The sequence below is a fragment of the Toxorhynchites rutilus genome, chromosome 2 (genome assembly GCF_029784135.1).
Source record: "Toxorhynchites rutilus septentrionalis strain SRP chromosome 2, ASM2978413v1, whole genome shotgun sequence".
Lineage (NCBI taxonomy): Eukaryota > Metazoa > Arthropoda > Insecta > Diptera > Culicidae > Toxorhynchites > Toxorhynchites rutilus.
The window spans coordinates 255,400,000-255,423,032 of NC_073745.1; positions in this window are offsets into that span (position 1 = coordinate 255,400,000).

Genomic DNA, 23,033 nt, shown 5'->3' on the forward strand with positions numbered 1-23,033 from the left:
TACAGTGATGGACGCAAAAACAATCCACCCCCATTCGAAATCAAAGTGTTTCAATATTAAAAAGACTACATCTTTAATTTCTGTACCGGAGTGTAAGTTCGAAGTTTCGAAAACGAGAGCATGACGCTTGGAGTGCAACATTTTGAACGTTAATAACTCTTTGTCGGCTGAACGGAGTGGTATGTTAATTACTTCATTTGAAGGATAATGTAGATAATTTCAACGAGTTATATGCGGATTAATTATCGACCCGTAAACTTGAGTGTCCCCAACACAGACTTCAAAACCAAGGAATCGAGGGAAATCGGCATTGCAAAATAGATGCAAAGTGCGGGTGCTTGTTGCTGAAGTTGATTTCTTTATTTGATGTACAAGCTGAGAAGTTAACTAAAACTGTGACCTGCTATTCATAAAGTGAATTCAGTTGTAATGCAAATATCTTAACCTAACCTAAATATAAATTATAAATTCACTTTGCTGTCCTTATATTTAGTTGTTGATAATATACACTTTCAAATTTTGTTTGAATATTATAATATTTGTTTCATATTTGAGATTTGATGGAAGAGCATTGAAGTTCGTAATACCGGTATGAAACACATTTCTAATGGCTAATTCAGTGCGAGGTCTATTGATGAAAAATCTATCTCGATTTCTTGTCAAATGTGAGTGTATATCTGTGTATGGGATTAAGTTTATATTGCTTTGAATGATCCCATGTTTTGTTTTATAAATTACAAATATTATGCTAAATTTATTCAAATGATTTAATGATAAATGGGTTGCCGTATACAACGCCTCTGAAGGATACAAATTAGGAAGGCGTTTTATAGTTTTTATAACTCTATTCTGCGGTACTTTCAATATGTTAAGGTGTGTCTCAGCAGCAGAGCCCCAGAGACAAACTAAATATGATAAGTGCGGTCGAATATAAGCATTGTATAATTTCCAACAGTTTTGCAAACCTAGACATTTTCGAACCTTTTTTATGGCGAAAATATATGGTATAATTTTTTGTTTGACTTTTTTGATATGGCTATGCCATTTTAATCTGTTGTCAATTATTAAGCCTAGGTAACTTGTTTCATATACTTGTTTTATTGGTACATTATTAATTGACAAAGTTAATGTAGGCGTAACGTTGGTCATACTAAATACCATAAAATTCGACTTATCAGCATTTACTGACATTCTATTAGCAGAGAACCATTGGTGCATCGAATTCAAATCATGCTGCATCTTGTCATTCAAAACACTCAAGGTTTTTGCACGATATTTGCTGACAGTGTCATCTGCATTACATTGCAAGATTCCGTTGAGAGGCAATTTTAGAAGATCATTAACGAATATATTAAAGAGTATTGGTCCCAATATGGATCCTTGTGGGACACCTGTGCAAATGAACATAGGATCACTCAAAGCGTTGTTGACGTAACATATTTGTTTCCGACTTGAGAGATACGATTTTAGAATATTGGAAGCTGAATTGCATATACCGTAATATTTGAGCTTTTCTATTAATATGTTGTGCGGGATGCAGTCAAATGCTTTCCTGAGATCTATAAAGACGCATGCTACAAATTCACCTTTATCTAAACCTTCAATGACAAAATTGATTAGTTCCAGTGTTGCCGATTCAGTATTTGATTTTGGAATGAAACCGAATTGGTTTGAACTAAGTACATGGTTTTGGAAGAGATATTTCTTCAACTGCTGATTCAGTACTTTTTCTGGTATTTTAGAAAGCGCTGGTAAAACTGATATTGGACGATAGTTCACTTTATCTTGTTTGCTTCCTGTTTTATACAAAGGTACTACCTTGGCAATTTTCAAAGTATCATCAAATGTTGCAGATCTTATCATATTATTTACAAGTTCAGTTATTTACGAAACCACAAAGGTTTTACATTTTTGCAAAAACTTGACAGATATTTTATCTAAACCACTGGCAGCGCTTGAATTCAGATCTTTTATTATATTTAATATTGTACTCTCCTGGACATATGAAAATTCAAATATTGTATCTATTCTTCGTGGCATATAATCGCGAAAATCATTTGCTATATCGTTTGTAGAGGCATGTTTACCAACATTGATGAAATAGTCGTTGAAACAATTAGCAATTGACTTATCATCAAGTAACACAATTCCATCCTGATGGATTGATAATTTTTGAAAAGTTTCGTCCGATTTTTTTTATCAAACAGAACTTCTTTCAGCAAATCCCATGTTTTTTTGCATTATTACCACACCTATCTAATTTTGATTTGTAATAATTTTTCTTAGCTAATTTCGTTTTATTCCTAAGTGTATTTCTCTCAATGATATATTTTCTGTATAATTCAGTTCTCAACTGAGAGGTCATTGGAGTTTGTTTATATAACTTACACTTAACAAAGCGAACTAATATCGGTTGGATTCCATTTAGATTTTTTGACGACATACGCCTTACACTTAGGATGTCCTCAACACTACAATTGATGTTCAACAAGGAAAAAATAGATTGCAGCAAATGATGCAAGTTCTCCTCTGCTGCTTTGATTACATTGGTCACCAACAGATTTCCTTCAAGGTTAGCTTGCTTCAGGGCATTTAATTCAAAGTTTTTCTCCTCCAAATTATGTTGATTAGTGATACAGTCTATTTTGACCGATTTCACATCGTTTTTCAGAGAAACAATATCATCTTTGTGATTGGCAATTACAGTTTTCACAGCTTCAAATTCTTCGGAAATGAACTGTTGCGATGCCTTGATGTTTTCCATTCTCGAGTTTTATCACAGAGTTTCTAATTTGGGTAGATATTTCATCGATTCTAGCATTCGTTTTATCACTAGCTTCGAGTATATCTTTTCTTATCAGCTTATGTAATTCAGCTAATGATATTTTCACTTGGTCTTCATCACCCGATGAACCAACATCAGACCCACCATCATTATCCTTGTGACTATGAGCGCTGTTTCTTGTATTCACTCGAGATTGTTTATTCCGCTGTGCATCCATACTATCAATTTCACTCGGAGAATCACTCATTTGCCGTTTATTTTTATTACGTTTAGTCATAGTAGACAGTACATATACACTAGAAGCACTAGCAATACAACAGCAGCAATACAACAGATTCGTGGAGTAGAACTAGTAGTCGTAAATCCGACAAATCTGTCTTGGAACGTAATTGAGTGCCGACTTCGTTTGTTCTTTTCAGATAAAGTTAGATCACTTTCGGGACAGTAGCCCTTGTTCATAATTCAGTCAAACCGAAACCAATTTCTATATTAGTATAGATATAGCTACGACTTCACTTATTCTTTGAAAAAAAATCTGATAGAGGGTCTATAGAACTTCCACTTGATCAAACTTACAAACGATTTAAGCGCGAATATACCAATGTTCAAGCAATTTGACTTTCGCGCGTTCGTGATCACAACCTTCCCGGTCGGCTATTTATCATTTTCGAAGTCGTTTCACTTTTTACTAATCTGCATGGTTTGGTCCTGAGACGAGACATGACAAAAGGGGGCCGATTCCGGACCACTTTTTTGGTCAAACTCGAACCACTTGCAACTCGACTCCTGATTGGTTGATGAGGAAAACAGTTGACAAAGATAAATATACAAAAATTGGATTTCCAACATTTCTACAGGGGTGTCAAATATATTTAAAATTGACTAATAGTTGCACTCATATTTCAATTTAGCGAAAATTTCTATTATGGAGGGAGAATTTATCTGACTCCATTGTTCGAAGAAATTTATAACAGCTGTTGTTAAAACAATAGTCATTCATTGAAAAACTCGTTTTATACATACTTAACGACAAAATTTAGGACCAGTTTCTCGTTTCGGCTACTTCAAATGTTGTTTCGACCGATTTTTGAAGGATTTGGATTGTTTCTCGGTGATATTTTGTGTATTTCGGACCCTGGTAAGTATTTATCATGTAAAAAGAAGTATGTAAGGTTTTAATTGTCGAATTCTTGTTGCACGGAAACGCAGCGAATGGTCATCCGCAAAATGTTCAATGCAGACAGCAGCCAACGCGAAATCTCATAGTACTTGGGACGATCCAAAACCTTCGTGTTGAATGCCCTCCACGACCGCAAAAATCCGAAACGACTGGACTCCCAAGGAAAACGACCGCGAAGGATGACTCTACCATAAAGCGAGCCTCCAAGAAAGATCCTTTAAGGTCCTGAAAAAGATCCGGGACGGACTGAACCTGTCCGTGAGTTCCCGGACTGTTCTGCGGCGGCTGTTAGAGCAGGGGCTAGGCGGTAAAATCCCATGGAAGATTCCGATGCTGACACTGAAACATCTGAAGGCACGACTGAAGCTCGTGAAAAACCACTTCGATTGGATCGGTCCGGAGAAGGAAAAGCAGTGGCGAAATATACTGTTCGTATATTTCGCCACTTTATTGGAGCAGTTATCCAATAAAGTTATTTCCCTTTCCCATCCAAATCGAATCCTCCCATTCTAAATGCAGTGTTTGGTGTATGACACATCCACAACCAGCACAATAACCCGATGCGAACGCATACAAACAAATGTGTGCATACCGATGATCCCTACCAATATAATTCTCATTCGAATTCCAATCTTTGTAGAAGTAGCATCGCGAATAAACCATCCGTGTTTTTGAAAGTATTCCGAAGTGTTTTGATTATCCAGTTGTTTTAATTTTCCAATGGTCTTCCTGAAGTGCCATATTATAGAGTTCCTGAGTTATCATCCAGGCCTCCTTCAGCCGAAGGAACCGCCATCTCCATCAATGGTGTGATTCACCATATACTGTGGTCGGATGAAACGAAGGTAAACCTCATCGACTCGGACGGAAAAACTTGGATCCATCGCCACAGCATACCACGAAGACATTCAGGCATGGAGGAAGGAACATTATGGTTTTGGAGTGCTTCTCCTCGTACGGGGCTGACACCCTGTACTAGGTGGATAACATCGTGGATCAGTACCTCTACACCCAAATCCTAATGGATGTTATGCTACCACACGCCGAATGGAAGATGCCCCTGAAATGGCAGTTCATGTAGGATAACGATCCGAAGCACACCGCCAAGATCGTCAAAAAGTAGTTCCAGGATAACAATGTCGACATTATGAAGTGGCCAGCGCAGTCACCGGATCTGAACTCTATAAAGAACCTATGGGAGATCGTGAAAAGGTCGGTGTACGCGGAGAAGTCGAAGAATAGGCAGCAACCGTGGGATAGGATTCAAGCTTGTTACTACACCATCCCGATCACCACGTGTCAGAAGCTGGTGAAATCCATACCGAACCGGGTGCGTGAAGTGATGCGTAACAAAGGTTACACGACCAAGTACTAACCCTAGAATGTTTTCAGGGTATGAATTTTCTTGTTTTTATTTTTTTACCATGAATTTCAAAACCGATCTTAATTTTAGTCGCGTCATTTTAGTTGCTAAGTATGCTTAAAACGCAATTTTTAATGAATGACTATTGTTTCAACTACAGATGTTATAAATTTCTTCGTACAATGCAAATAAATTATTACAAATGGATTGAAGCACTGGATTGCATTTTTGACGTAGAGCTACGTCTTACATTAAGTGTGCCAAATCAGAAAACAGGTCACGTTTTTATGAAATAAAGTTAACGTTAATAACTATTTTTGCCGCGAACGTATTTTGGCGATTTACATACCAAACGAATCGGAAATTCCTTAAGATTTGTTTGATATGCTATACATTAGAATCCCTAGTGGTTTAAATTGATGAAAATTGGAAGCATTCCCATTTCCTCATACATTTGTTCTGTCCATTTGCGTGCTTTCCCGAACAGAGCTGTCAATGACGAACAACTTTTCGACGAGCAACGAAGAGGAAATCGTAAGATGTAAAGTCTCCGTGAACAAAGGAAAAGAAGAAGAACGAAGGGGAATATTTGCCTAGAGTATAAACAGTGGATCTTGCTGAGGCAAACTTTCGTTAGAGGCGAATGAACTGCAAAGTTTAAAGCCTCTTAAAAACAAAGAAAGAAGAAGAAAGGCAAACTTTCATTCTTTGTGAAAAAATCGACTGAACAACATCGTTGCTGGGCGAGCTGAACGGCGAGGGATCGAATGCCTTTCTCAAGGCAATGGGGATGGAGGAGTAATATGATGGATAAAGTGAAGCTTTCCAAGGGCCCTTTTCGAAGGTTAGAGACGAATGAACTGAAAAAGTTTAAAGTCTCAAGCAAGGAAGGAAGGCAAACTTTCAGTCTCGTTCTGTATTCAAAGCAATGGATATCGCTTGTTCTTCCTTGTTTTGCGTCGTCACATGTCTTCGTTTCGGATTGAACTGTGGATGCGACCAAATTACTCACTCGCTGATGTCTCTGACATTGCAATAATTGCACCAAACTGACGCCATTGCGTTAAGGTTTTGAGCTACACAATTGTGTGGGGAATCATCAAGCTATGCTATCGTCAGCTCACCAAGAAAATAGATGTTCTGGAATTTGTACATACGTCAGTGATTTGGTTTCGCATGACGGTAAGAAAACTGTCTCCACAAAGGACGACAGCTGAGCTAATCTGGACTGGCAATATTAACAGAAAAGGCTTTTGTTGAGAAGTGCGCAAATCGGAGATAAGTGTGTGTATATTTAGTTGCTTCAGGCCATCGATATATCGATATGGCACGTATACATAGTGCGTAAAAATAGCGCATCTTCACTACGCTGAAACCCCATCTGTATCTGCTCTGGTGTGCATTGGCCCTGTAACGATGCAACAATCGCCTAATTTTTTTATGCTATGATTGACGATTGTTTGGTGTTGCAAATTATGCAGTCGTCATGATAAATATAAACAAGGAGGGGAGATAACAGGAGGGAAATATGTACACTAGGGGATTAGTAATGAATCTCTGAGGCTGAGGCAAATATTCAGCCATTTTCCAAGCAGTTAACATTGGTTGTTTTCTGTCATCATAAAGGCTTCGTTGGTGCCTTTGACATTGCATCAATGCATTGAACTGACGCTATGGTGAAGCAGGTGTTAAGGTTGTGCACCAAAAATTATTTGGGGAATAGTTATTCAATAATTTATAATGAGTTATTGATTTATTTGGATTCGCGTGTCAGTCGCAAAACTGATTTCAACTAGGATTGCATTTGCGCTAATTTCGATCATAATGAAGCAGTGCTACTCTTTTCGAGGTTATTGAGATTAACAGATATAGTTTGTTTCTTTTATCTATTCACCAAGAAAGTAAATGTCGTTCTGGAATTTTGTATGTGATTTAGTTTCGCTTGCCAGTAGCAAAACGTTCTCCACTAAGGATGACAGCTGCGCTTATCTTGAGCATGTATTGTTCTGCGAGCACAAGAATGATTCATCAAACAGTTATTGTCAAATCATTTTACAATAAAAAAAAAACATTTCAGGGCGACCAAACTGGTAGAATGGTTATTTCAAAATTTTCGTAGCATTATAAAATAATATCCGCAGTTATAAATAAGCGACTTGAATTAAACTACAGCGTAGTTCTACGTCAACAATGCGGTTGGGTCTTGAACACAACCTCCTATAATTTTTTTTATTTTGTTTATTTGAAAATTCAAAAACCATCCATCCATCGGGGGTTTCAAAATAAGAATTTGATGGCAAATGTCTCAAAATTGCGCGAAACGTCGAGATTTACTGCCATTCGAAAAAAAAATCTTGTCAAAAATCGACAATCCGAGACTGGGACTCGGTCGGTTTCCCAACTGAAAAGTCGATTTTTGACAAAAAAAATTTTTTTAGATAACTGTAGATCTCGACCTGTCATGCAATTTTAAGATATTTGGCATCGAAAAAAAATTATTTTTCGATTTCCAAACAACTCAAACTCAAACGCTTTGCGCTACTCTCCTTTAAGTCAGGTTGAGCATCAGCTCAATATTTTGCTTAGGGTGTTTTGTCGAGATGGTGAATATTTTGTATGGGTTAACTTTTTGAAATTAAAGGGTCGATTTTTTCCCATACATACATATCATGATTGTAAATTGTGTAGCATTCTAGGCTTTCTTATAATTCCATCTGCAAAAGGATACAAAACGAACACGAAACAAACACCAGGGAAACAATGTCCCTGGTGTAATGTTGATGATAGCAGACCTCCGCAAAGAACTGAACACGATGACTTATTTTCATTCCAACAAGTTCCTAATGTTTCCCCCATCCATCAATAGTTACAATAAATACTACAGAAGAAGATAATTAGCAACATTTTCTCATCTCTCATGTAGTCTGCTGATAAGAGAACAGCAAGAAATCGTCAATTCAGATTCCGAATTCACCCTTCGTATGCCAAAGGGCAGAAAAAGCCGTCGCCGATTACTGAAGTTTTTTTTTGTGCTGACTTACACGAAAATCTTTTCCTCCCTCACTTCGTTAGTTTCTTTCGGCGGTTGTCGCATCGCAACTTGGAACAGAAATCATGCCGCTGGAATCATCCGTTCATCGCGTCTGTGTGTGGAAGTAATGGAATAATACGAGATAAAAATGATTTATCATCCAATGCGGGATGACGACAGGCCAAATTTGGGGGAGTTCGCTACTCGCAGTTGCGTTGACCAGTGTGCGATTCCCCAAGTTCCTCATAAACACCATCCTCGGCCCGACATACACACACTCGATTTAATCGCCTCACTTTGCAAATGGGCAGTTTTTCATCCTTGTCAAGGATTCTTCGCATTTATGGGGGAACGAATTGTGTCTCCTGGCAGCATCCGAACACACTCCATCCTGCGGGTCGATCTTGTTTACGACCATAAATAACATGTTCTTATTTCCTGCGACTGCTCTTCCACTCCTGCCAGTGGTGCTGTATTATCCTGGGTGATTATAATGTGTCATTAATTCTTGATTTTTTTGTTTGTTTTTACACGTTACACAAGTTCAACCAGGTGAAATAAAAAACAGTTGTAGAAATAATTATCACGTTGTGTTCTTGTGCAGAACAAACCGTTTGCCAACACTGCCTTCAAACGAGTCCCAATGGAAATAATCTTGCGGCTAGTACCATTCACCGGAAGATAAAGACTGTTTTATGCACTTACAACGCCGAATCTGTTCAACACATACGAGAGGGATTGCAATATTTGTGACGTTACCACGATGTTGGTCAGCAGAATTCCGACAAAATGGATGGATATATGCCTGCATTCTCGGATGGCACAAAAAAGGCAATTTTGTCAGCCTCAGCGAATGCTTCCCGAGCATTCAAACAAGTGGATGCTGCTGGGATGTCGACGTTGGATACTTATCGGTTGAAAGTGGGATGTTTTCCATTGGCTTTCGCTTATTTGGCTTTCCGTCCTTCGGAGACCATTCTCTGTGCGGGGAAGCATGTGGGGGCGATTTTTATTGCATGTGGAACATAAAAAACGGATTATGCTCCTCACCTATGGAAATGCTGATGGAAATGTAAACGATTTATAATATTATTCTGTGCTAATATGGTATAAATCACAAACCGTATTCCATAAGACGGACGTTGATTTAACAGCCCTGTTAAATCATCTTATCAATTGTTTTGCCCTCGTCGGAATTCTGATTTATCATCTGCCAAATTTATTGAAACGATTGCTGTTCTTAGACCCGAAGCGTTGCAGCATCCATTCGTCTGAAATCAACGCGCACGCAGCGTTAGATGCAGAACAGTTTCAGATCCGAATCTTTAACAACCCTACACAAAGTTGCTTTTATTCTCCACAACTTTTATCTCGACATAAGCAAATCCTGAGAAATTCATTCTTTACGACTTCTTACGACTATCATTCGGAAATTTTTGCATGTGTCACGCGCCGTTATTTCCCGGTTTATCTTCTGTTGAAGCTCGTTCGTACGTTTTTTTGTTGCTCTGGCGTTTTCCGTCCTAACCCGAAAGAGAATCTCTCAAAAGGTTTGCAATAGACTAAATATTATTCTACGTGCATGCATGCAACGGCAAATAACGGATTTCGCTCGGCGCCAACAAAAAGGGAATTGAAATTTTTGAGCTTCTTCTGGCTTTTGAGGGGGGGGCAGACAGAAAGCATAGTGGAGTCTTCCGAAAATAGTAGTTTGAATGTTGTGGTCAGGGATGTCGTTCTCAATTTTGGGCTCTTACAATTCGTATACACCCAGGTTTTTTTTTACGCGGGGGATACGTACCTCGTAAAAAAAACCGCGTTAAGTGGAAAATCCGAGTAAAAAAACCGCGTTAATTCGAAAATCCGCGTTAATTGGAAAATCCGCGTAAAAAAACTATATCACCTAATGATAGATATCAAATGGGACTATCCTTACGTAGAACGGAAGTAAAAAGTTGAGTGTTGCTCGCTTACGAAAACTCGTAGTTTTTTCCTGCAATTTCGTTGGTTGCTGGTAGCTATAATTCGGTTTTCCTCACGAATGAGGTCATCTGCTGTTGCTAGAAGATTCCCTTGTGATTTGTACACTCTTCTGCCGATGCACGTGCAGTTCCACTGTTGGACCGTTCAGAGCTGAGTATTCAGGGAAATCCATTCACGAATCGCTGCCCGTAAAAACCCCGTCCCATTGTACAGCCCGGTGAGCTACCCGTTACCCAACACCTAAAATTCACGTAAGAATCGTGATAAGGTGCGGCACTAATTTCCTTTATAAGCGCTAAATTCCGTTACAAGCACTAATTACCGTAATATGCTCTGAGGGAACATACGAGAAAAATGTGAGCTGAGGGGGAGATGTGATATTGCACTGGTCTTTTTTCACGCGTAAAAAAACCGCGTTAATTGGAAAATCCGCGAAAAAAACCTCGTAAAAAAAACCGCGCAAATAAAAACCTCGTAAAAAAAACCTGGGTGTACGCGTTGACGATATTGAGCTTCCTATTACGAATCGGGAAAATGAGCATGGCAATATGGGTGTGCAGATGGAATGAACACACTTTTAATATAAAAATTATGAATGAAAAGTATTCTTCTAAAATAAAATTAATACTCGATGTAAATGAAAATCACTTTTGCCTGCAAGTGTTGAAAAAATATCATACAAAAATTGTGTCCAAAAATAATTCTATATTATAACTAGCTGACCCGACGAACTTCGTCCCGCCCGAAATAGATTTTTTGATTTGAATATGAACGTTAGTGAGTCCAATCACTGAACTCTTCATTGAATACCATTTGTCCTTTTACAATTTCCTTTTACTATAAACTGTCTAGTACTGCTACAAAAATTCGTCCTTATAATATAAAATTATTTTCAGACACAATTCTCGTTCAAGATTCTTCAAGCATTTGGAAATAACATGTTTCTCTGGTGCATGGAATACATGTTTGATACAGAGAATATTACAAAATAAAGACAGCTCAAATCGGACCATTTAGGGCACACCAAAACATTTGGCCTTCCATTTTTGTTTATATAGATAGAAGCTATAGGAATCCGTCTGAAAATCCTTTTCCATCTTCGAACAAAAATCAATTTCTTTAGCGTCAACATCAAATGGACTAACAACGCTTATTATGATGTAATTTTCGAACATGTGGGAATTCAATTTTCCGAATTTTCCGACCTTCCTTCAGAGTTTACCGAACATTTTCCGGTTTTTCTCTCCACTATATTGATCTACAGGAAGAGACGAATACAATAAAGTAAAGAAGGCTAAAATCGGACCATCCCTTCTTCGGGTTTTCCGCTTACCAACAGATTCTGCCTTACATTTTTATTTATATAGAAGATATAAGATATGGAAATGCGTTATTTCGCCTGAAAATCCATTTCCACTTACGAACAAAAATTAATTTCCATAGCGCAAACATCGAATGGACTAACAACGCTTATTATGATGTAATTTTCGAACATGTGGGTATTCAATTTTCCGAATTTTCCTTCAGAGTTTTCCGAATTTTTTCCGGTTTTTCTCTCCACTATATTGATCTACGGAAAAAGACGAATACAACGAAGTAAAGAAGGCTAAAATCGGACAATCCCTTCCGCTTACCAACAGATTCTGCCTTACATTTTTATTTATATAGAAGATATAAGATATGGAAATGCGTTATTTCGCCTGAAAATCCATTTCCACTTACGAACAAAGATCAATTTCCATAGCGCAAACATCAAATGGACTAACAACGCTTATTATGATGTAATTTTCGAACATGTGGGAATTCAATTTTCCGAATTTTCCGACCTTCCTTCAGAGTTTTCCGAAAATTTCACAGTTTTTCTCTCCACTATATTGATCTACGGAAAGAGACGAATACAATAAAATAAAGAAAGCTAAAATCGGACCATTCCTTCTTCGGGTATTCCGCTTACCAACAGATTTTGCCTTACATTTTTATTTATATAGATATAAGATATGGAAATGCGTTATTTCGCCTGAAAATTCATTTCCACTTATGAACAAAGATCAATTTCGATAGCGCAAATATCGAATGGACTAACAACGCTTATTATGATGTAATTTTCGAACATGTGGGAATTCAGTTTTCCGAATTTTCCGACCTTCCTTCAGGATTTTCCGAAAATTTTCCGATTTTTCTCTCCACTATATTGATCTACGGGAAGAGACGAATACAACAAAATAAAGAAGGCTAAAATCAGATCATCCCTTCTTCGGGTTTTCCGCTTACTAACAGATTTTGCTTAACATTTTTATTTATATAGATGATAAGTTTTGATGAAAATATCCGAAATTTTTTAGAAAATAGTTTAAATTAGGGTCGGGACAACGTACTTCAAGTGATTTAATAAAGCAAAGAAAAAAAAATCATTCAAATTTTAGCAATTAAAGGCTGCCTTCGGAGCGACTAATCTGATAGAGAATAGTTCGCCTCATACAAACTAATGTCGTATCCAGATGTCGACACAATGTCGTCATCGCGAATTCATGAATATTGAACTGTCACTTGTTGATTTGTTTTGTCACTCTACGAATAGTGTAACGAAAAATTACGAGATTTCAAATGCATACTACGCAGAATCGTTCTTACGATATGTGTTATAATATATATCATTGCTAGATTTTTTTTCCGCCTGAGACATCAACAGTAGAAATAGTAAAACATTTTTTTCTGTATTATAGTGACTTTCAACACTTTTGGCAGGCTCGTCACTTCCTTCTTTCATTTCGGAAGAATGTCGGGAGTGAGAATTGAACTCGTAACCTTTGCGTGAGAGGTATGAATGTTATCAATACGCCAGATCGCCTCCAATAGTAAAACAAGTGAGCAATTTAACGAATAAAACAGGTATGTTTTGCGAGCGAATGCAAGGAAAATCACATATTTTGGCATTCTTTCTTTCAACTTGGTTCCCGTGAATGGTTTATACAACACAAGATTATGTGCAATAATTCGTTCTATCAAACAAATTGGACATCCAGTCAATGTGTAGAAATAATGGTGATGTAGATGGTGAAGTGGGTTAGTAAGACGGCTGGGAAAACCGAACACCTATGTATGATTGATAAATAACATTTTTATTTTACATTTCAATGATGTACAAACTTGCAATACGGTGTATCAATAACTTCGACACTTACTGTGTACACCTAGCTGACTTTCTGGTTAAAAATAAGGTTCTCATTGTTATCGAGTTTTTTCTTTTGATATTTTTCGTTACGTGACTGTTCCACCATCACTTCTCTTCCAGTTTATCGAATTAGCGGTGAAGTTCTCTAATTTTGACTCCAGAAATATTGATGAAAAAAAATACGAATCAAATCGGGTAAGACAGACACTCTACCGAAGGGAAAGACAAACATTTTGTTTTGAAAACAATTTGATCCTTTTTTAACAGATGTGGGCACTAACTACGTTTGCAAGTGCAACCAGATATCATAGAGGAATCAGCAGAGCGATTTTTAAAACGTAATCCGAATTTGTGGTTCCGAATGCCGGAAACTATTTTAGACATGAAAAAAATGAGACAAATTGCAAGCCCTTCTAGGTCATTCTAGGCTAGCCTTTTTGTTCGATAATTTTTATAGATTGTTTGAAGACCTCCAAAACTTATCGAGTACATAAACTTGAATTTTCAGTTAGTGTCCATCGTTCCCGCCAAGTGTCCGTATTTCCCGACTTAATCTTATTTTTCAAAGATCTCGAACACATTCATTTTGCAAAATTTCTGCATCAAAGACAAATTTTATTATGCAAAGAGACCTAGACTATCATTCTGTGGTGATATATATATATATATATATATATATATATATATATATATATATATATATATATATATATATATATATACATATATATATATATATATATTTTTTTTTATTTTTTTTTTGTTGTTGTTGTGAGATTCATGAAAAAACTAACGTTTGCCTCAGGTGACCGTATGTACCATCCTTCCCCTACTTTAGAAAATCACAGTGTCAATGTGTTTGATATGAAATATAATCTGCAAACGAACATTATTTCACCGAAAAAGCTACTACTCTCTACGACTTACAATACCATAGCTATCCAATATAAATAAAGCAGCTTTATGATTTCATGTGTATTTTGCTTCAAAATATCACGAAATCGTAAGTATTTTCAACATTTGTTTCTTTTTCATATTGTATGTTATCAATAACGATCTTTTTTTGTTTACAGATCCATAGTCCTTATCGCGCAGTCTTTGTCTACCATTCCACCCTTTCATGTGTCACTCTGATATTCCTTGATCATTTTCATTTAGACAGTTAAACATCCTGCCAGAAGCTAATTTGTTTTTTGTTCCTTACAACCCGTTTGAAGGTTCTGAGTAAATACAACAAACGGCTCTTTCAGGACCACCGAATACGGTACGAATTGTATGCAATAGTGAAAGTAAACAACCACATTGAATTGTATTGGTGTGGTTTTATTGCTTCCCCCTTGCTTCGTTCCAATTCGCAATTTTCCAGCGAACAAATTTGTTTATTTCTCTTCGACAGTTATCGTACAATCAAATTTTCGTGCGTATTCCGATCATATGTCACCACGGCCTTACAATTGCCGTTTGGGAACTGTTCAAAATATCATTATCATGAAAGAATAGCATCATCATTATAATAGGTTGTGGTGAAAATTCATGAATGAAGTGTACCTATATTTTGACAGTGTTGCCTAAACGAAGGATTTTATTGATAAGCCTGGAGAAAAAAGAAAGATCTGTTTTTCATTCAACAAAAGTGTGAACAATAATAAAAGGAATTGTATTTCAATTGAAATATTTTGAAAGAAAATAATAGATTATTTTGTTTTATTTGTATTTGAAAAATAGCTACTAATTTGTTTTGTTCTTTTCTTGTTCTGAATACAGCGAATTCGTTCGACGGAAACTGGTCGTAAACTACTGGCCAGGGCCCGAAATCTTCGAAGATGAAAAATGAAAATCGACTCTCCTTTCAGTAGCTTCGCTTCGACTAGTACTACTACAGCATTTGCCGTCAACATGCCTAGAATTGACTAGAAATGAATTGACGAGCGTTAAGAGCAAGGATGATCGATGAACAATTCTAGCAAATGGTTATTCTAATTGCCGTGTCTAATGAATACAAATTTGCCTCTTAACTAAACCTTCCATCAATCCATACTACTACTCCCCCTAACACGAATCTCGTTACCCGCGTACACAATCTCAAACGAAACCTTGATTTCTGATGCTAAAAAGTAGTTACACAATTAAGACGGGGAAGAATGAATTGAAATAGTCGAGTCGTAGAGTGAGAGGGCTACTACACGCCCGAATGACTGTTGAGTTATGCTGGCGAGAAACTGCTGGAAGCAACCAACACTGTTTTCCGATTGAACACAAAGGCGAATTTTTCTCAGAGTCCCCTGACTACCCTCAGTTGAATATGACTTTACCGAGCCCTGCTACTGACATTGAAAGAGGAACAGGAAAATTTATTTATTCAACCAGTTGATGATTTATTGATTTTTTTTAATATTTTGAATTTGCGATCTATTTTTTTTTTTCTATAAATTAAGGTTAATCTTGAAGGTATCACCATAGGAGGCATGCTAAGCTGGGAACATTTTGATCTAAGTTTTCGGTTTTTTTTCATCATTTATCTTTTACCGAAAACATCTCATTCATTCATCTTTTGTTTTTAAAAGGCGTTAAATATCGCAGAATCCTCTATAAAACATCAAATTAATAATATAATTTAAGTGTATGATCTATTAATGGAGCATATAATCTGTTTTAATTCAGTCTAATAAAATCTAAAAAAAAGACCTTAGCGGGTGGGTCGCTGCCAAGTGCATTCCATAAATAATTTAAAAATATCTAACATAGAGTTTCGGGTTTCAGCTTCATATTTCGAATTTCATATTTTCACGACCATCCTTCCCCACAGATTAAATCCCGAATGAGACTGTAGAGTCTATGTTGAGTGCTTGATTTTATAATGCAACTTTCAAACATTAGAATTTTATTCCGGATTTCAAGGAAAATATTTGGATTCCAGATTCTGGATCTGGCAGGTTATTTTTTCTGGATGCGTTTTTATGTGTGTATGTAGGTTTAATTTATCCCTATTTATCATTACTTTGAAATTTTGGAATACAATTCCAATTCAGAAATTCCGGTTTCCAAATGTTCGGGTTCGATTCCCGTTCTGGTCGGGGGACTTTTTCGTCAAAGAAATTTCCTCCGACTTGCACTGTGATCACGCGTATTCTAGAGCTTGCCACTCAGAATGCATTCAAGGCGTGTTGACATTCGCTATCCAACTCTTGACGAGTAAAGTTCAGTGTCGTTATTGTGCGTTGCCTCTTTTACTATTGTGCGATTGGTATAGTGTACGAGTGAAGGTCATTGCTGTCCGCTTTCGAATTGACCTTTTGTGAAGTGGAACAAAGGAAGCAGCGCTCTTGCAGCTTGCAGCCCTTGGCGGTTGTTGAACATCGGCATAACGGGATCGCCATCGTGTGGCTGTCGTTAACGGGAATTATCATCACGTGACCGTGTGAGCTATTCTTGCGCTATTGTGTTGATCCATAGCGCGTAGCCTCTGTCTCTCTCTGGTCAGAGCAGTAGAGCGCAGTATCGGAACAACTTTTATATTAAGGTACACATATTTAATATTAATATTATTATTCAACTCATTTGTTCATTGTTTAATATTATTATCATAATTTATTTTTGTTTTGTTATTTTTTTTTCTCGAGATTATTGTTAAAATCAATAATATATTAGAAATAAGACAGAAATTTTTGTAAAATGGAGGATAGTGGAGGATCTCCAAGATGGAGATCTCCGATAATGAATCCCATTCAAGATCTGGGAAAAAACATAAACGAGTCCCTCAAAAAGAAGATAATTCTTCTGGGAACGAATCTGCTCATCCTTCCAAGCCCCCCTCTAAGAAAATAGCAAGCCTCCCTTCTGAACCCACTGTTACTTCCACTCCCCCTCTCCCATCATCGATTTCGCTTCCCCCTTCTGATGTTTCCGATCCAACCCAATCCTCGTCCTCGTCCTCGTCTTCTCCCTCTGTTGTTTCCGCTCCACGTGTCAGAGTTTATCCAGAAGATGCACCTGGAACTGGCCCGTGGGTTGTTTTCCTCCGGCCAAAACCAAAAGGAAAAAGCAAAGTGATTCAGATCATGAAAGATCTGGCCAGATACACTTCTGTATTTGAAATTCGCAGGGGTTTTTTTTTTATCCCATTCGTTTATTAGGCTCATTTAGCAATTCAGCTGTCACAGAGCCGAATTTATTCGTATACATTTTTATGTTAAGATAACTATTGTTGTATATTATTTAGGCTTAAGATTCCTATCCATCGATAAACATTTGTTTTTTTTATGTATAACACAGTAGCTGTTTAGGCCTAAGAATATTCCAATTCTATCGATACACAACACATGCCGAGTATTACATTTCTATCGATACACAACACATGCCGCCTTTTTCGGCGTTAGAATATTCCTATTGTTCGAATGTTCACAGTTGGACTGTTCACAACGGGACTGCTGATATGAGGCTTCCATTGCTGTGTTAGAATTAGCACCAATTACCGATGCAGCAGATCGTAATGTGAGCGGTAAGGGACTGGGATTACCGACACATGATGATTGTTGCGTGGACGTAGTAGCTAGAATAACACACAAAGATGGTCAGTTGAGGGGCCCTGAGTTATTAGCTCATGATCGTTCGCTTAGTCCACGGACACGCAACCAATTAGGCTACGAAGACCCCCAAAAAAATTCGCAGGGTTAGACCGAACAAATTGCGGGTTGTCGTGAATGAACGGAAACACGCAAACGAGATTGTTGCTGACCAACACTTCACTCTCGAATATAGAACATTTATACCCTCCCATAACGTAGAAATTGAGGGGGTGATAACTGAAACGGGTCTGACGAGCGAACAAATAAAAAAAGAAGGAAAAGGCAAGTTCAAGAAGCTTCCCTCAATGGAAGTAAAGATCTTGGACTGTCGCCAACTCGGGAAACTCTCCCATGATGGGGACCAAACTAAATTTACGCCGTCAGACTCGTTTCGAGTCACCTTTGCTGGTGACGCCCTCCCTGACTACGTTATGGTGGACAAATTGTGACTACCTGTGCGACTCTTCGTGCCAAAGCCCATGACTTGCAACAAATGCAAGTCAGTTGGTCACACTTCAGATTATTGTGCCAACAAGGAGCGCTGTGCCACTTGCGGAGAGCAACATGAGGGGAAATCCTGCAGTGCGACTGAGCATAAGTGTCCATATTGCGGAGGATCCCCACACGCGCTCTCAGCTTGTGAAACTTACAAGAGTCGCTGGGAGAAACAGAAGCGCTCTTTAAAGGAACGCTCGAAGCACACTTTTGCGGAAATTTTAAAGGGCGCTTCTCCGCTGGCCCAATAACAACAACAACCAATCTCAACACACAATATCTTTTCCACGTTGCCAGTTGATGAAATGGAAGCGGACACAGCTAGCGGGGGCACACCGTTTATTTTCAAAGGGAATCCCCGGCGCAAAAATGTGACCACTCCCAAAGTTCAAGAACAAGTCCCCCCGGTGATACCCCCAGTTAGCTTGCCTAAAAAATCGAGTGCAGCGGACAAGCAAAATCAGGTTCCTCCTGGCTTCCGTGGGAATAGTTCACCTTCGAACGACCCAGCACTCGAGGGGACATCAAAAACCCCACCTGTCCCTGTTTTTCCGTCCAGCTCAACTTCCCAATCGGGATTTATAAAGTTGTCTGACCTTTTGGATCAAATCGTCAAGTGTTTTAATGTTTCCGACTCCATCAGAACCCTTGTCATCTCAATGCTTCCAGTATTAAAGACAATTTTACAGCAATTGATGCAAACATGGCCCCTCCTTGCAATGATTATCTCTCTTGATGTCTAATTAAGATAGAGAGGTCGGAGATATCACTGTTTTTCAGTGGAATTGTCGTAGTCTTATCCCTAAATTGGATACATTCAAATTTTTAATTCATAACTTCAATTGTGATGTTTTTGCTCTGTCCGAAACATGGCTTTCTTCGCGAGATGATATCTCTTTCTACGATTTTAATATTATACGCTTGGACCGTGATGATAGATACGGAGGGGTGCTTTTGGGGATCAATAAGTGCCACTCATTTTTTAGAATTGACCTTCCACCTATTGGAGGGATCGAAGCTGTTGCTTGTCATGCAAACATCAGAGGCAAAGACCTCTGTATTGTCAGCTTGTATTTGCCTCCGAGAGCTGCGGTTAGCCGCAAACAACTTGATGACATGTGCACACTTCTTCCTGAGCCACGATTGATCTTGGGAGACTTCAACTCTCACGGAACTGCCTGGGGGAAACAGTACGACGACAATCGTTCATTGTTGATATATGACCTTTGTAACAACTTCAATATGACCGTTTTGAACACTGGGGAAACAACACGTGTGCCTAAACCTCCTGCTAACCCAAGTGCTCTTGACCTCTCGCTTTGCTCGAATTCACTATCGTTAGATTGCAAGTGGAATGTAATCCAGGACCCCAACGGTAGTGATCACTTGCCAATCAAAATTTCCATCACCATTGGGTCGAATTCTTCTGAATCTATAAACATGGCATATGACCTCACAAGACACATTGACTGGAAAAAATATGCGGACGCGATTGCTCTAGCCATCAATTCCAGAGATGGTTTACCTCCATTGGAGGAGTATAACTTCCTTTCTCGTTTGATCTATGATAGCGCGGTTCGCGCTCAAACGAAACCCATCCCAGGCTCCACTATTCGTCGAAGGCCTCCCAATCCATGGTGGGATAGCCAATGTTCCAAGCTTTATCAGGATAAATCGAACGCATTTAAAGCTTTTCGGAAACGTGGAACCATTGAGAATTTTCAAACGTATTTGGACCTTGAAAATCAATTCAAAAACTTGATCAAAGGGAAAAAACGTGCTTATTGGCGAAATTTCGTGGGAGGTTTGTCACGAGAAACGTCAATGAAAAAATTATGGAAAGTGGCTCGAAACATGAGAAATCGCTCTTCAACGAATGAAAGCGAAGAATATTCACATCGATGGATTTTGAATTTTTCACGGAAGGTTTGTCCTGATTCCGCTCCTGTGCAAAAAATTGTTCGAGATATACCACAAGATAGGTGCGATCTTGATTCCGAGTTTTCGATGGTAGAATTCTCTCTTGCTCTCCTTTCATGTAACAATTCTGCTCCGGGATCGGATAGAATTAAGTTCAACTTGCTGAAAAATCTCCCTGATGTGGCGAAACATCGCTTGTTGAACTTATTCAATCGGTTTCTGGAGCATAATATTGTTCCAGATGATTGGAGACAAGTACGAGTTATAGATATTCAAAAACCCGGAAAACCCGCGTCCGACTTCAGTTCGTACCGCCCAATAGCAATGCTGTCTTGTATACGGAAATTGTTGGAGAAAATGATCTTGTTTCGCCTTGATCGATGGGTTGAAACGAATGGCCTACTCTCAGATACACAATATGGGTTCCGCAGGGGCAAGGGGACGAATGATTGTCTTGCGTTGCTTTCTTCAGAAATTCAAATGGCTTACGCCGAAAAAAAACAAATGGCTTCAGTATTCTTGGACATAAAGGGGGCCTTTGATTCTGTTTCAATAGAGGTTTTGTCAGACAAATTACACTCTCGGGGTCTGCCGCCTCTATTGAATAATATGTTATATAACTTGCTTTGTGAGAAACATTTGAACTTTTCTCACGGAGATTCGGCAGTAAGTCGAGTCTCTTACATGGGCCTCCCCCAGGGCTCATGTTTAAGCCCCCTTTTGTACAACTTCTACGTAAGCGACATCGACAATTGCCTTACACAAAATTGCAGCCTAAGACAACTTGCAGATGATGGAGTGGTGTCTGTCGTAGGATCAAACGAATCCGACCTGCAAGGACCCTTACAAGATACTTTGAACAATTTTTCAACCTGGGCCATTGGGCTAGGGATCGAATTCTCCACGGAGAAAAAAGAGATGGTGGTTTTTTCTAGGAAGCATAGACCAGCAAAATCAAAGCTTCAACTTTTGGGTAAACCGATCACTCATGCTATGTCATTCAAGTATCTTGGGGTCTGATTCGACTCCAAATGTACTTGGGGGCCCATATTAGGTATCTGAGTAAAAAATGTCAACAAAGAATAAACTTTCTCCGTACAATTACCGGCACCTGGTGGGGAGCCCATCCCGAAGATCTTATTATTTTGTATCGAACAACTATTCTCTCAGTGATGGAGTATGGCAGTTTCTGTTTTCAATCAGCTGCCAAAACACACCTCATTAAACTCGAGCGAATTCAGTATCTTTGTCTCCGTATTGCGTTGGGATGTATACCCTCAACGCATACCATGAGTCTCGAGGTTTTGGCAGGCGTACTCCCACTAAAAGATCGCTTCAATTTATTATCTCTTCGGTTCCTCATCCGGTGTAAGGTTATGAATCCATTGGTGATCGGAAATTTTGAGCAATTGATCGAGCTAAATTTTCATTCTGGATTCATGAGTTCATATCATGAATTCACCTCTATGCAGGTTGTTCCTTCTTCGTATATTCCCAACCGTGTTTGTTTTCCTGACTACATCAATTCCTCTGTACATTTCGATCTGTTCATGAAGGAGAAAATCCATGAAAATCCTATAATCTTCAATGCAAAGTATGGGAAGTATGGGCGTATCAATTGTGATAATATATACTTTACTGATGGGTCCTCTATGAATGAGTCCACAGGATTTGGAGTGTTCAACGTATTTTTTAGCACCTCACACAGTCTTCAGAATCCTTGCTCGGTATATATTGCTGAATTGGCAGCGATATACTGGGCGCTGGACAGCGTCGCCTCACGACCTGTTGAACACTATTACATTGTAACGGATAGTCTTAGCTCTGTCGAAGCTATCCGTTCAGTGAGGCCGGAAAAGTACTCGCCGTACTTCCTTGAGAGAATACGAGAAATTTTGAGTGTTTTATCCAGACGCTGTTATGTCATTACCTTTATCTGGGTCCCTTCACATTGCTCAATTCCGGGTAATGAGAGGGCTGACTCATTGGCAAAGGTATGTGCAATTGAAGGCGATATATATCAGCGTCAAATCGCCTTCAATGAATTTTATTCTTTAGTTCGCAAAAATACCATCGCTAACTGGCAACGCAAGTGGAATGAAGATGAATTGGGCCGGTGGTTTCACTCGATTATCCCAAAGGTTAGCCTCAAACCGTGGTTCAAAAGTCTGGACTTGAGTCGGGACTTTATTCGCACCTTCTCCCGACTCATGTCCAATCACTGTTCGTTAGATGCACTACTCTTCCGTTTCAATCTTGCCAGCAGCAATCTCTGCGTTTGGGGCCAAGGTTATCACGACATCGAGCACGTTGTTTGGTCGTGCGAGGTGTATCTGGTCGCCAGATCGAATTTAGAAAACTCCCTTCGGGCCCGAGGAAGACAGCCCAATGTGCCGGTGAGAGATGTGTTGGCTCGGTTAGACCTTGATTACATGTCCCATATATATGTTTTCCTTAAAGCTATAGATCTTCGTGTGTGATTGTCCCTACATCCTTATACCCTCCTTTCCTTCCTTTGCGGGTAATTCGTCCCCTTGTT